At 33.7% G+C, this 12,753-nt stretch overlaps 1 protein-coding gene across 5 annotated transcripts in view; it reads right to left on the minus strand.

The window, feature by feature from the left end:
• The window catches only part of FUT8 (fucosyltransferase 8), a 96,846-nt gene that overhangs the window by 54,341 nt on the left and 29,752 nt on the right, over positions 1 to 12,753 (minus strand). For all 5 annotated transcript variants that reach the window (XM_014881897.2, XM_088166836.1, XM_014881900.2 and 2 more), the window contains one exon: positions 102 to 196. The gene's annotated coding sequence lies outside the window, so the exon portion shown is untranslated. The remainder of the gene's footprint in view (positions 1 to 101; positions 197 to 12,753) is intronic.

Below are 12,753 nucleotides of genomic sequence, written 5' to 3' on the forward strand. Positions count from 1 at the left end.
AAGGTATAACATGCAAACATACAGTGTATTTTGTTGGTCACATAAACAGCAGTACATTTGAAAAAATCCTAATTTAGTGACACATGTGATGAATGGCTTACCCTCTCCGTGACAGCAGGAAGCAAACACAACTGCATCATGGAGGTTGGAGGTTAACATGTAATCCCACTATTCCAGCACTCAGTGAAATTAGTACCTGAAAGAAAAAAATAAAGTCCCTTTAATTTCACATTCTGTAAGAACAACTTCCTTTTGATTTACTCTTTATCATAACTGTGAGAAAGAATCTAATGTTTTCTTTTAAAATAGCACATTTTCTACTTGTTATTTAGCTAATCATGGATTATCCATGAAGATCAATCTCTCAATCAGAATATTCTGACTACCATCTTTCATTATATCTAGATCAGATACAATGTGATCTAGCAACCAAAGAATTAAATCAAAGAATGTTTTAGGCTCTGTATTGATTTAATGAGTAAATTTTACAAGTCAGTCTCACCAGGCTCCATTTTCCCTTGTTAATATTTGCCAACTTCAAAATTATGTTTGAAGTTGATTCATTAATATTTACAGATACCATCAAATTTGCAGTTGAAAGATGTTATACATGTTGAATGAAAGATATAAATTGCATAATCAATTAAAGCAGTTCAGCCATTTAGCAGTTTTGTCAAATAATTGTTTCCCCATCTCTAAGCGTTACTCCCTGTTCAAAATACCAGGCAAAGCTTTGAAATGGAAAAAAAAATAAAAATAAAATCCAAGATAGAATATTTCACCTTAAATTTAATAAAATTGATAGAAGAGTATTCGTATATTCTTTCACATCTTTTATCATGTATGTATTTTTATCGTTTATAAAAATTATGAATATGTTAAGGAAACCTTGGAAAGAATTTTCTTTCAATCAAAATTGTAAAAGTCACTAGAATAATACTGGAGAAATCACAGATTTGGAGATTTGAAGAAAACAAAATACAAATAAGTTGAACAGCTCTTTAAAAGTATTCCATAGGAAAAGAATACAACTTCCAAAATTTCAAGGAAATTCCTGGTATCTTCCAAAGGAACATAAGCTTTCTTCATGTAGTTCAAGGCTTAAAGGCACTGAATTCACTGTGAGCAAGTAGAAACAACAGTACACTCACAATGACGATGTGGGCAGAGAAATCCTTGGAAAAATGTTTTTCCCTTTCCTTCTTTTGTCCCTATTCACTGAGTTTGCAATACTTAAAGTGTTAATTATCCTAACCATTTTTATAATAAAACTTGGCACTTTTTCAATTAAGAAAAATTTGGTTTCCTTTGAGGAGCTAATTACACGGAGAATGGCTAAGGTGAACCACATAAAAATGATGGCCAACTCAGGATCCTATGCCCCTCTAGTTACTAAATTTATTTCTACTGGAATGAAAAAACCCCAAAGCACCCACACACACAATAACAAAAACCACAATGGAGTTAAATACTGGTCCTACTTCAACTACATAGCTTCTGGTCAGAGATAAAAAACAATCAAAACACCAATTTAGGTACTTGTAGTATCAAATTTATGCTGCATGAAAACCTAAAGGTTCAGTTATCACAACAGCAGTGGCTCAGAGAAGTCCATATCCACAACACTTGGGGGCTTTTAAGCTAAAGCTATACATAGAACATTGACCTTGAAAGTGTTCATCAGGAGTTAAAAATCTAATCAGAAGTAATTACTTTTCTAAACTAGACAAAAGAATCAACAGTACATCAACAGTAACAAAGTTTGAAAATAAAAAGCACTCCATATTAGATACAGTAAAAACTCTTAAGTGCTCATAATTCTTGCAACATATTACATTTGAAAGCTTCAAAAAAGATACAGTAATTTCTCCTTTTCTTTTTAATTGGTGTTATTTTCAACAAAAGAGGGAATTGTAGCTTGAAAGAAAAAGAGCAGCATACTTGTCAAATATATACAAGATTTTCTGTCAAACAGACAAAAACTTATTGGTGATACTTCTTTTAGAAAGATAAAAGAGTCAATTGCAGAAACAATGCACTCCTCCAAGGAAATTATATATATGGACTCATTTTAATAAGCAATGGATAAAGCAGCCTTCACTTCTACATTCTTTTTTAACTACTAAGATAATACATTAACCAGAAACACAGTTACCTTCATTTAATCTGAACTAATGAAATGCCTTTGTAAAATAAAAATTACCTCAGAAAATGATCAGAACAATCACATGATAGTAAAGGTTTATTTTTTTCTTGTTTACTTACTGTATTGACTCCATACAACCCTGGTCTAATATAAACACAGTCAATGAATAATAAAAATTCAAACCTCTAACATCAAGCATGATCTTCCTCCACAGTAGCAAATTAATAATCTACTGATAATCCTTGCAGAAGCCTCATTCCAAAAAAAAACAGGAAGAGAATCTTTGGAAGCAATGAAATAAAAGAACAGACTATGGAAGTTAGAAGGACATAACTTATGTGTTATAAAAAGAAAGAACTTGTGACACTGAATTGTTTCTTACACTCGTAAATAAATACATAACAAAATCTGGGGATTAGGAGTTCCACCTGGATAAATTTGGCTCTGAGGTAGGAGAAAGTAGTTCCTAAACATGTAAGTGCAAAACAGATACAGGAAACAGCCACTGAAACAGATGATTTCATTAAGTAACAGATTCCCAATTGCTCATTCCCTTTTAATTGAAGCACCAAAAATGCTCCCAAAAATATACAGTAGTTGAATCAAGAAGCTGAGCAGAATAGGCTTTCTGCCCTATTAGTCATTTGAGAGTTAACAAACAGAAATGGTGCATCCCTTTCTTAACAGAACGTTTGCCTCCTGTTTCAGTACTCATCTGGAACCAAAGTGCATCTGCCTCTTTTTGGGGAAAGTGCAGCTCCCTATCAGTAGAATAATCTGGATACCTTGGGAAAGGAACAGAGAGGGAGGGGAAAAAAAAAACAATGGACAACCTTAAGGTAATATTTGAATTTTCCATTCTTGTTCCTGCTGAAGCACCCCACTAAACTTTCTTTTCTTTTCCACTTGCTTCCCCGTGCCATTCCTTAATGGCTGCAAACATCAGAAGCAAGATCAGAGGTAAGATCTTTTCTCTTTTGGCTGGCATCAAAGCAACATGCAAAAATCTAATAACCAGGAAACTTAACATCAGTCTGTTCACAACTCAGCTGGATGTTTATAAATCAAGATGAAAAACAGGCAGATGAGAGAGCTGCTGAGTTTGTAATAGTTATGCAAAAATGCATGACACTTGGCAGCCATAAGAAAACTGAAGTGATATTTGCAACCAGGAGGTTTTGCAAAATCAAAGCATAGTGAAGGCTATACGGTATTGAGATGCTGGAGGGAGAAAAAAAAAAAAGTAACAGAACTGAGCTAAAATTACTTTCTTCTTATATATGGCAGGCTTGGAGACTGGGTGATTTGACTGAAATGCCAGAATACAGTTTTGAGTGGGCCATATAAGGGAAAGAATGTCAAAAAGGATCATTAATTAAATAATCAGACTTGCTTTGTATCACAATTTCCTAGTTAAAATTGAACCATGTTTTATGCAGTACTTTTATTAGACAAATTTTACTGGGGATTGCAAATAGTAATATTGCCATATGATGAAGAAGTATCTTCCTTAACTTTAATTCAACTGTGCCAAAATACGTGAATCTTAGCCTGTAAAAATTTCCCATGGCACTCCGGTTTTGTTTTACTTGGGATACAGAATTTTACACCCTAAAAAGCACCAAAAAAGGCACCTAATAAGCTCACTCAAGCATGGGAAACAATTTACTTGCATTAGCATATAGGTTCATGCTGTCTAATTTACACTGCTTTACAGCTTTTGTAGAGCTCCATGCCACCAGAAGCTGATTGCTTTCTGCATGTGATCCTCACCATCACCATGGCTCAAGTGCACCACGAAGATCTAAGATGCCTTCATTTAAAAGTGAAGGAACTGGAAAACTCAAAGCACTTTGTACAATAGTAAAGCTATGAATAAAACAGCTGTGAAGTTGCAAGTCAAAACCTCACATAATGCTGCCAATGCCTTTTCCTCTCAAAATCCGTGTGACACTTTGTTAAGGAAAAATGACAGGTGAGTTTAAAACTCGCTGAGTTTAAAACACCTTTGAAAGTATTAGCTTCTTGTTTAGCTCCTTTTATGTCCTTTTAAACTTAATACTTTAAGTTTACACTGTTAATCAGAATTCCCATTTTTATTTATAATAACTATCACTAATAAATTTGATGTCAAACCACGGTGACTTTAGAAACTATCAGCTTTAATGAGTGAGCTATTTTATTTTATATGTAAGATGGGATTTTTGTGTCTGTGTGACAGATATATCTAACTTTTTCTACAGCAATTAAAGCAAGTTTGATGGTTTTTATCAAGGAATACTTTATTTTATAAGCTAATCATTCTAAAAATAAGATTTTAAATTCATTTTCCATATAAAGTCTGTAATTTTTAAAGCAATATTAATACTTTACAGTAACAAATGACTTAAAAGCTAAATTTCCATATGTTCTCAAAGGTAATTCTAGTGAAATCCCATTCAAGTATTTCAGACTGATAATAAGTAACAAAATGCAGGATTTTAAATCACCATTTGAATCCATTTGGAAGTCACTCCAGGACAAGCACTTGTAGGAAAAACCTAAAACCGTGTTATTCTTACTGTTTCCTAAGCGAACCTACACAACCACACAGCTATTTACTTCATAGAATAATTGCATATAAACTCATTATTTGTGAGAAAAGCAGTATTTTCCTTTGTGGTGAACACATTATAAGAAAGATGTGATTATCATAGCCAGCAGCTCCTATGTTTCACTGTTCTCCAGTAGTATCTCACAATTCCTTAACTTGCAAGTTAGGCTTTTGCCACCTACTCTTTTATAACAGATATTATGTTCTTGTTCCTACTTTCAGTGTAGGTTTTTTGTAGCCCTTCAGCTTCCTTCACTCCTGAATAGCTCAGGCTAATTTTAGCAACAATGACAAGAAAAAAGGAAAGGATGCCCATTATTCCCCATACTGGAATTTAAAAGAGCTCTCCATGGTTCTGAGCTACCTGCCAGAGTAACACACACTCCACAAACTCTTTTTTACTCAAGGGTCTGGTTAAGGCCCAAACACAGATACTAGGCTTTTGGTTTATACATCTTTGCATTCTTTTTAAAGCAAGCAACTCTGCTTTAGCAAATTGAGTCTCAGGACAGAATCTCCTAGAAATTTAAAGGAGAGTCTGGATGCTGTTTAGAGTTCAGTTCCACAAGGAAGGGGAGGCATAAAGGATCTGCATCTCTAGCCCTTAAGTTACTCACAAAATCAAAAAGCAACAATGAAACAAGAAAATCAGTCTGCTACCCAACTTGAAAATTGCAAATGAAGATTATAATAAATGGCAGCAGAAGATTAGAGGGCAGGGGCTACCCCATCATGCTGCACTATACACATGATTTTCTGCATTGAGGTAAGTAAGTGAGGAACTTAAGAAGTGAAACACCGGTTTTTGAAGTTGGTTTTACTAAAATCAAAATATTCTAGACAGACAAGTAGACTCATACAATCATAAAAGTTTCTAGGTTGGAAAAGATCTCTGAGATCATGTAGTCCAACCATTACCCCAGCATTGCCAAGTCCACCACCAAACCATGTCCCAAAGTGCTGCATCTACACAGAAGTACACATTTTTTAATACTTTCAGCACTCTGGGCTCCCAAGTCAAGGGAGCCTCAAGAAAATTTTGAAAAAAGAAATGGTCCCATAAGTAAATGACACCAACATCCTTCTTATGTGGAGATTAACAGGGATTCTAAAGGATAGAAGGCAGGTTACACTGTAAGGTATAAAACATCACCTATCTAAGATAACAAGCTGTTTAACACTAGTGAATGCTCTGTGGTGAAATGACTGCTGAGTATAAAGACAGAATTTTATAAGAAAACTAGATGGTCTTTTAGAAAATGCTGGGAAGGAGTTGGTGACTTCAAGCCCAAAAACACTTCCAGTAACAACACCAGAAGCAGCAGAAAATAAGTTTTGGAATACAATTTAAGCTGTTTTATAAAATATTAATGACTAAGTTTTTGCTCCCTATGACACACATAAACCAAACAGAGAGGTGGTGATGAAGCTTAATTGGAAGATACTAATTTGACAGCCTACAGAAGTTTTGAGAAGCCAATTCTTACATGCATAAAAGCTATATCAAATACGTTTAAAGCACAATGGAACTGAGACTTGACATAGATTCCATAAGTGCAAATGATGTTTGAACTGATTATTACAGCTCATTAAATACAGGACCACAGCAGGAAAGTTAAATGAAATAAATGCATTGGCAGTTACTAGAAGGAACTTAAATTGATGCCTGCATTGAAATCTTTATTCACACAGAAGATGACAGAATTCTTGCAACTAGGAAACTACAATACTGATCAAAAACAATAGGAACATCAATCAACACCAGATACTGGGAAATAATGAACATTGTTTTTGTGAGGGATGTCATGCCTCAGAAGGTGACTAAGTTTTATAAACTAAATTCACATGGAATTAGGGAGACCCGGTTGATGCAGAATATTAGGATTTTCAGAAGGCACTACAAGATTGTGAAATTCACTGTAATTAAAATGTTTGAGTTTAAATCCATCCATGGATACTATACTGCATCTGCCTTAGAACAACCCAAGTCCTGGAAACTCAGAAAGTAAGCCAGAAGGGTCATGGCTGCTTGCTTCTACAGATAACTGCTACTGACATTTGGGTAGGACAGGGAGTCTTTTCAGACAAAAGTTTTCAGATCACATTAATTTTAAAACTGACTTTTTCTGACTGGATCTTATGTAGGCATGGTCATTGCTGAAAATCTATTTAGTAAGTGAAGGAAAATGATGAAGAAAATTGCAACAAAATACAGTAAATAAACAGTGCCACGGAATTCAGCCCATTCTGATAAAGTTTTGATACTGTTAAGAGTCTTCAAGATACCTAATACAATAAACTTGAATTTCTGAAGTGCCAGAGTTAAGAATATTTTTACTGCAAGAATTTCAATTTGGGAGTTGAACAGTATAGTTGGAATAGTATAGTGCATGTGTCTGCATTTGGAAGTAGGCAGCAAGAGTTGAATTCTGCAAATATGCAACAAACCCATGCTGCTAGAGAATTTAGAGAAAACATTTTCAAAACTAAGCCTTACTACGTCAATGTTAATACAGATGAAATATATAATAGAGAAAATAAATTTCACTTCTAAGACCGCTTTCTCTCATGCTCTTGTTTTTATGAAAAGCAGCAGTAAACCATAGAAAGAAAGAAGTCACAATGTGCAACCAGTTATGTGAAAACAGAGAAAGATGAGATAACACAAGCATTTCTACAAAAGAAATGTTATGAAAGATGCTTGGATGGTAAACTAAAACGTGAAACAAAACTTTTTACCTGTAGTTTATAAAACAATCAGTATTGGAGCTTAGAGGAAACAAACCTATTACGTTCTGTCTGTAACTCTGTTCTAATCACAACATCCCTCATAACAAATTAATTTTAAAACCCAATAATAAGTTTTACAGATGCAGTAATGACTATGTTCTTCTACAAACTAGCAGAGCATTATTAGGACAAACACAGTTAAAGGCTCCAAAAAGAAGTCTACTAGGAAAACAACATCAAAGAAATTTTGTAATTGCATGTGATTTTTATATCCTAATGAAATCCGTGCATGTGAACACTTTGTGTTTATGTTTTAATTTAGGATCCTCACTATTTCATCTGTACACGAACTACTTAAAACACAGGCAGACTGCACTTTTCAGAACAGTGTAATAAATAAAAGTGCTCACAGGGTGTCACGTGCTGCTGCTGGTATAATTAAGTCCCTCTGCATTCAAAGGACTTACTGTTCCTGCTTTGCACCCCTAACTCAGATCACAGGAGCATCCATACACATCCAAAGTGTCAGCTGCAATCAATATAGGAGAATTCTCAGAAACAAAACAGAACCCCATGCTACTTACGTGATTTCACACATTTTCATTTTCTGAAAACTGGTCTGCATTATTTCTAATCTTTTCAGAATAATACCCAATCATCAATTTGGAGGAAAACTATTCATTTTTCCTTTTTTAATTTACATGCATTTCTGCAACTGATGTCAAATAAATTAACTATTTACTAAACAAACTTATTGGAGGGGAAAAGCCCATGGAATACCAACACTGTATTCTCAGCACAATAGTGCCTGACCCATTTTCTAACCACGTTATATAGAAGAATTAGATTGCCAAAACATCAAAACCCACAGGCTTCATTTAAAATATACATAATCATAAAGCATAACATTTCAAGTCAGTCAGAGGGGAAAAAAAAAAGTACACTTAGATAATAGTAAAACTTGTTTTCAAAGTTCAGGGAATACTGTATGTTTTAAATTCTAAGAACCTTTATGTTTGCTATTCAGATATCCCAGAAGTGTAGTATATGGGGAAACATGAACTGAAAATTGGACAAATAACACTGATAAAGTGGTAACTGATTTTCTCCCTGCACTCCATCCATCACTACACAATACTACCAACACAAGCACTGGAATTCTTTCCTCAGAACAGATTCCTTATGCTCGATGGAACTTTCTAGATATACCAGCTCTCCAGCAGCTTTTGCCTGCTGCACATACATATGCTTTCACAGAGACTGAATCAAAGAGCCACCAAAATTCTGACTGCATTTTACAATCCGTAAATAATTGTAAATTTTAAATCTGTAAAAATCAATCTGTATTTTACAGATTTGAAATCTGCATGCAATACAACCTGTATTTTACAATCTTCTTTTTCTCAACCTCTATAAATTACAAACACTGTTTTTTTTGCAAAGACACGAAAATCAAAATATCGTTACAGTATCTCAGATGCAATTCTAATTTCTGTCTCCTCTGCTCACAGTTAATTCAAATTTGATATAAACCTAAATAATCTTGGACCAAATACATTTGCTCTTTTCAGATTTTTCACAAAGGCACCAACTTGAAATGCAATACTAATACGAACACATTGGTGTCCAGTTTTTGAGATGCTGAGCAATAATAACAACACCTGAGGCTGAAAATGTTATGATAACTGGTTCCTCAGAAAAACAGTTTTATGGTCTATTCAGACACCTTTTCAGGTGTTGAATAACTCCCCATAAACAACTTCAAGACTGTTAGAAGCTGCCACTACATTTATTTGGAGTAAAATCTTAGCCTTTTTCCTTATGAAGTTAAACAGCTCGTATGGCAGAAGGAACATTCACATGCTCTTTCAGAAGTCGTGCAAAACTTTTGCAATAACATTTCTCCTTTTTAACTGCAGAACAAAGTGATAAATTCCTTCAATAAACTATAACACCAAGGTTAAACAACAAAACTATTTTTATTTTCACCTAGAGCAGCACCACTAATTACTTCTGTCATTGCTACCTTGCCTCTCACTACCAAAGTGTTTGTTCAACACAAGTGAATGATAAGTCTTTTGCTATGATCAGTGTAATTCTTCAGCAATTTAAAATATTTACAGGTCTGGTGGCAAGATATTCTATTTCATAATATAACCATCACTTTTCCAAAGCATAGTGGTGATGGACATCAGTTTCCTTATATCAAGAGTTTAAAACTGATGTAAGCTTTCTTAAACAAATGAAACAAACAAACAAGAAAAAAAGCTACCAGAATATGACAGCAAGATGAATTTTGCTATCTACTTACTAAATACATTTCATATCAACACTAAAGACAGCAATACTGAGGGAAAGACAGTCAAGAGTAAGCAGACACTTATTAAAAATATCACGACATCCTACTACTGTACCAGCCCAGGATGTGTTTATTAGCTAAATTAGCTAATTTCCAGAAACTGACTTTCAAATACCTGACAGGTAGCAAAATATTTTTCTTTTCTTTTGAAAAACAATGGAGTGATGGACATATAATTTATGGTTGTAAACATTTACTCATTATTTCACAGAAATATATAACATTACAAAAATGTTCTCTAATGGCATATAAAAAGAACCACCATTTCCTACTTTTATGCATCACTTATAAATAGTCTAAATATTTATTAATTGATTTTGTAAGACTTCCCTAGGATAAAGTCTCTATGCAACAATTGATGGAAGAGAAATTTCATACACTGTGTTTATCTCAATGTGATTTACACAGCTGGTTCCAGAGATAAATAAATAATTTAGATAAAAAGTTGAGCTTAGAGATCTTTATTCATTTCAGTCATACACAAGACTGAAATACACGTTTGTAAAAATATGCATGCAATGGAATGTAATATACTAGTAGTATACTCTGTTTTTTACAGCAATGATGGTAGATGAAAGTCTAAGATAGCATTAGGTGATAAAAAATTTAATAGTGGTATTTAAAAAAAACCACACGACCTTGATTTACTTTAAATGGACCCATTGCTACACGTACTGTACTGAGTAACACATACACAGTTATATCTACATGCACAGGTTCATTTAGTACCATCCTGAATTTTTCATTCATTACCTGACCACAGGAAGATCTCTTCCCAAAGAGAATATGTACTCACTTCTAACTTCCTTCTCTCCCTATCTATATTAGACAAGCACACACACACACACGCAAAAAAATTAAAATGAAAACATTATGCCAAGATTATTTGGTTGTAAATATAATGCTGAAGTTTCCTATATAGGTTCTATCCAGAAAAGCTCAAGAGGTTTAATTTTCTAGACAATTTATTCTTATGATGAAGTACACATGACCCAGCACAGGCCCTTGAGCAGGATAAGATGAAACCTTGCATTACACTGTCAGCATTATGAAAAATAATCATATATTTTTCTTTTTTTTTTTCTATTCTATTATGGGGTTACAAATGCACAAAAAAACTGTTTCTCTTTTCTCCCCAAAATTTCATTTTTCTAAAAGCAATTATTGAAAAGCCTTGTCAAAAACAGGCAATTTAATTATAGTTTATTGATCAGGTCATCTCTGCATTGGCTCTTCTTCAACACACCATACTTGAACACATATCAAATAACTTTTTTCATGGTTGTGTTTAACAGGAGTGAAACTTAAAGAGATCTAACTCAAAGATCATCATTGGAATTCTTGTAAAATAAAGTTCTATTAAATACAGCACCTTTACTGGTATTGAGACCAACATAAGCAACAGTCACACAAGGAAGTCAGTTCTATATACATAATTAAAGGATCTGCTCCTAGTACAGAAGTACAGACAAGTAGATGAAGGTATAACCTATGAAAGAGTCACATTTACAGGGAGCAATGTGGGCCATCATTTTGCAGTGCTGTTGAGAAAGGTTTCTCACATGCAATACAGACTTTTGGAACAGTTTGGCTAAGGTTTTCATGTTTGGTTTTTGGTTGTTTTGGTTTTTTTTAATTCGATTGTTTGTTGGTTTGGGACATTTTAAATGTTGAGCTGACTCTTCTCTCCTGCCTCATTCTCTCAGATTTTCTCTGCTTAACAAAAAAAAAAAAAAATATAGATCAAACACACTGAATGTTGGGATACCAATAAAAAGGCATTAAACTGGACATATCATTACAATCACACAAAGCCAAAGCATTCTTAATATGCAGTTCTGAGCTTTCCAGAAATGAGGATCATTATTTTAAAATGTTTGAGGACACTTATCAACAAGAAAAATGAGGGAATGCAAATCAATTCTGACAATAAATAAAGAAAAATATTGTTACCACAAACACCTTTTAACCAGTTCATCCAAATCATCTCAAAAACAATATATTTTGTATTAAAAAAGACCCACAACATTTTATTAATTATCTGATAAGTTAGCTTGTTATGAAATAATTTGTCTTCCCTGTTTGCTTAGGAAAAATGCATTTTTATATTTCATTCCTTAATCTTGTCAAATTAAATGACAGGTGGAAAAAGATAAAAACATGCTTACATGGTACAAAAATCTAGAACCCTCTCCACAATTTGCCTGCATGCACTGAGCCAGAGGAACAGAGGAAAAAAAAGGTAAAATTCTTCTCGCCTTGAAGAACACTGAACACTCGGAAAAACAGAATTGAGAAATTTAGCAGCTGAAGAAAGTTAATCAATTCATAAACACAACAATCTTACCAGATGAAAGAAACACTTGATTACTCATCATAACAGGCCAGGAATTAGACCAAAAAAAGTTACATCTTTAAGCAGAGTATGAGAAAAAATACATTTTAGAAAAAGTACTGTAGATGTGAACAAAATAGAAAACAGAAAAAAGCATTTCTTCATACTATGACTGCTAAAAAGAGCAGAGATAAAAAAAATTTTAAAATTATTTTCTGTGGATACATGCTCCTAACATCTCTAAAGAAATGGCACAGATTAAAATACTGTTGAAATATAAAATAGCAGCAGAAGTAGTTGGCCATGACTTAGTGAGTAAATACATGGAAAGAGCACACACATGCACAGGAGTATTGAATTGCATCAAAGTTCTGATTATCTTCTGCAGCAAGCTATCAGTTCATTTTTCTGATGCTTCTTTACAAAAGAGATCTGAGTCTCACTGCACAGAAATCTGGAGAATATCCATAGATTTTTAGGAAAGCACATAAAACCTACTCATTATATTTGGCATGCACTAGGAAAAGATCCCATTCTCTTTGCCATCAACTCCATCTCTAGAGGACACGTTTACAACAGTTACAGTTAGA

The sequence above is a fragment of the Sturnus vulgaris genome, chromosome 6 (assembly GCF_052056855.1).
Source record: "Sturnus vulgaris isolate bStuVul1 chromosome 6, bStuVul1.hap1, whole genome shotgun sequence".
NCBI lineage: Eukaryota > Metazoa > Chordata > Aves > Passeriformes > Sturnidae > Sturnus > Sturnus vulgaris.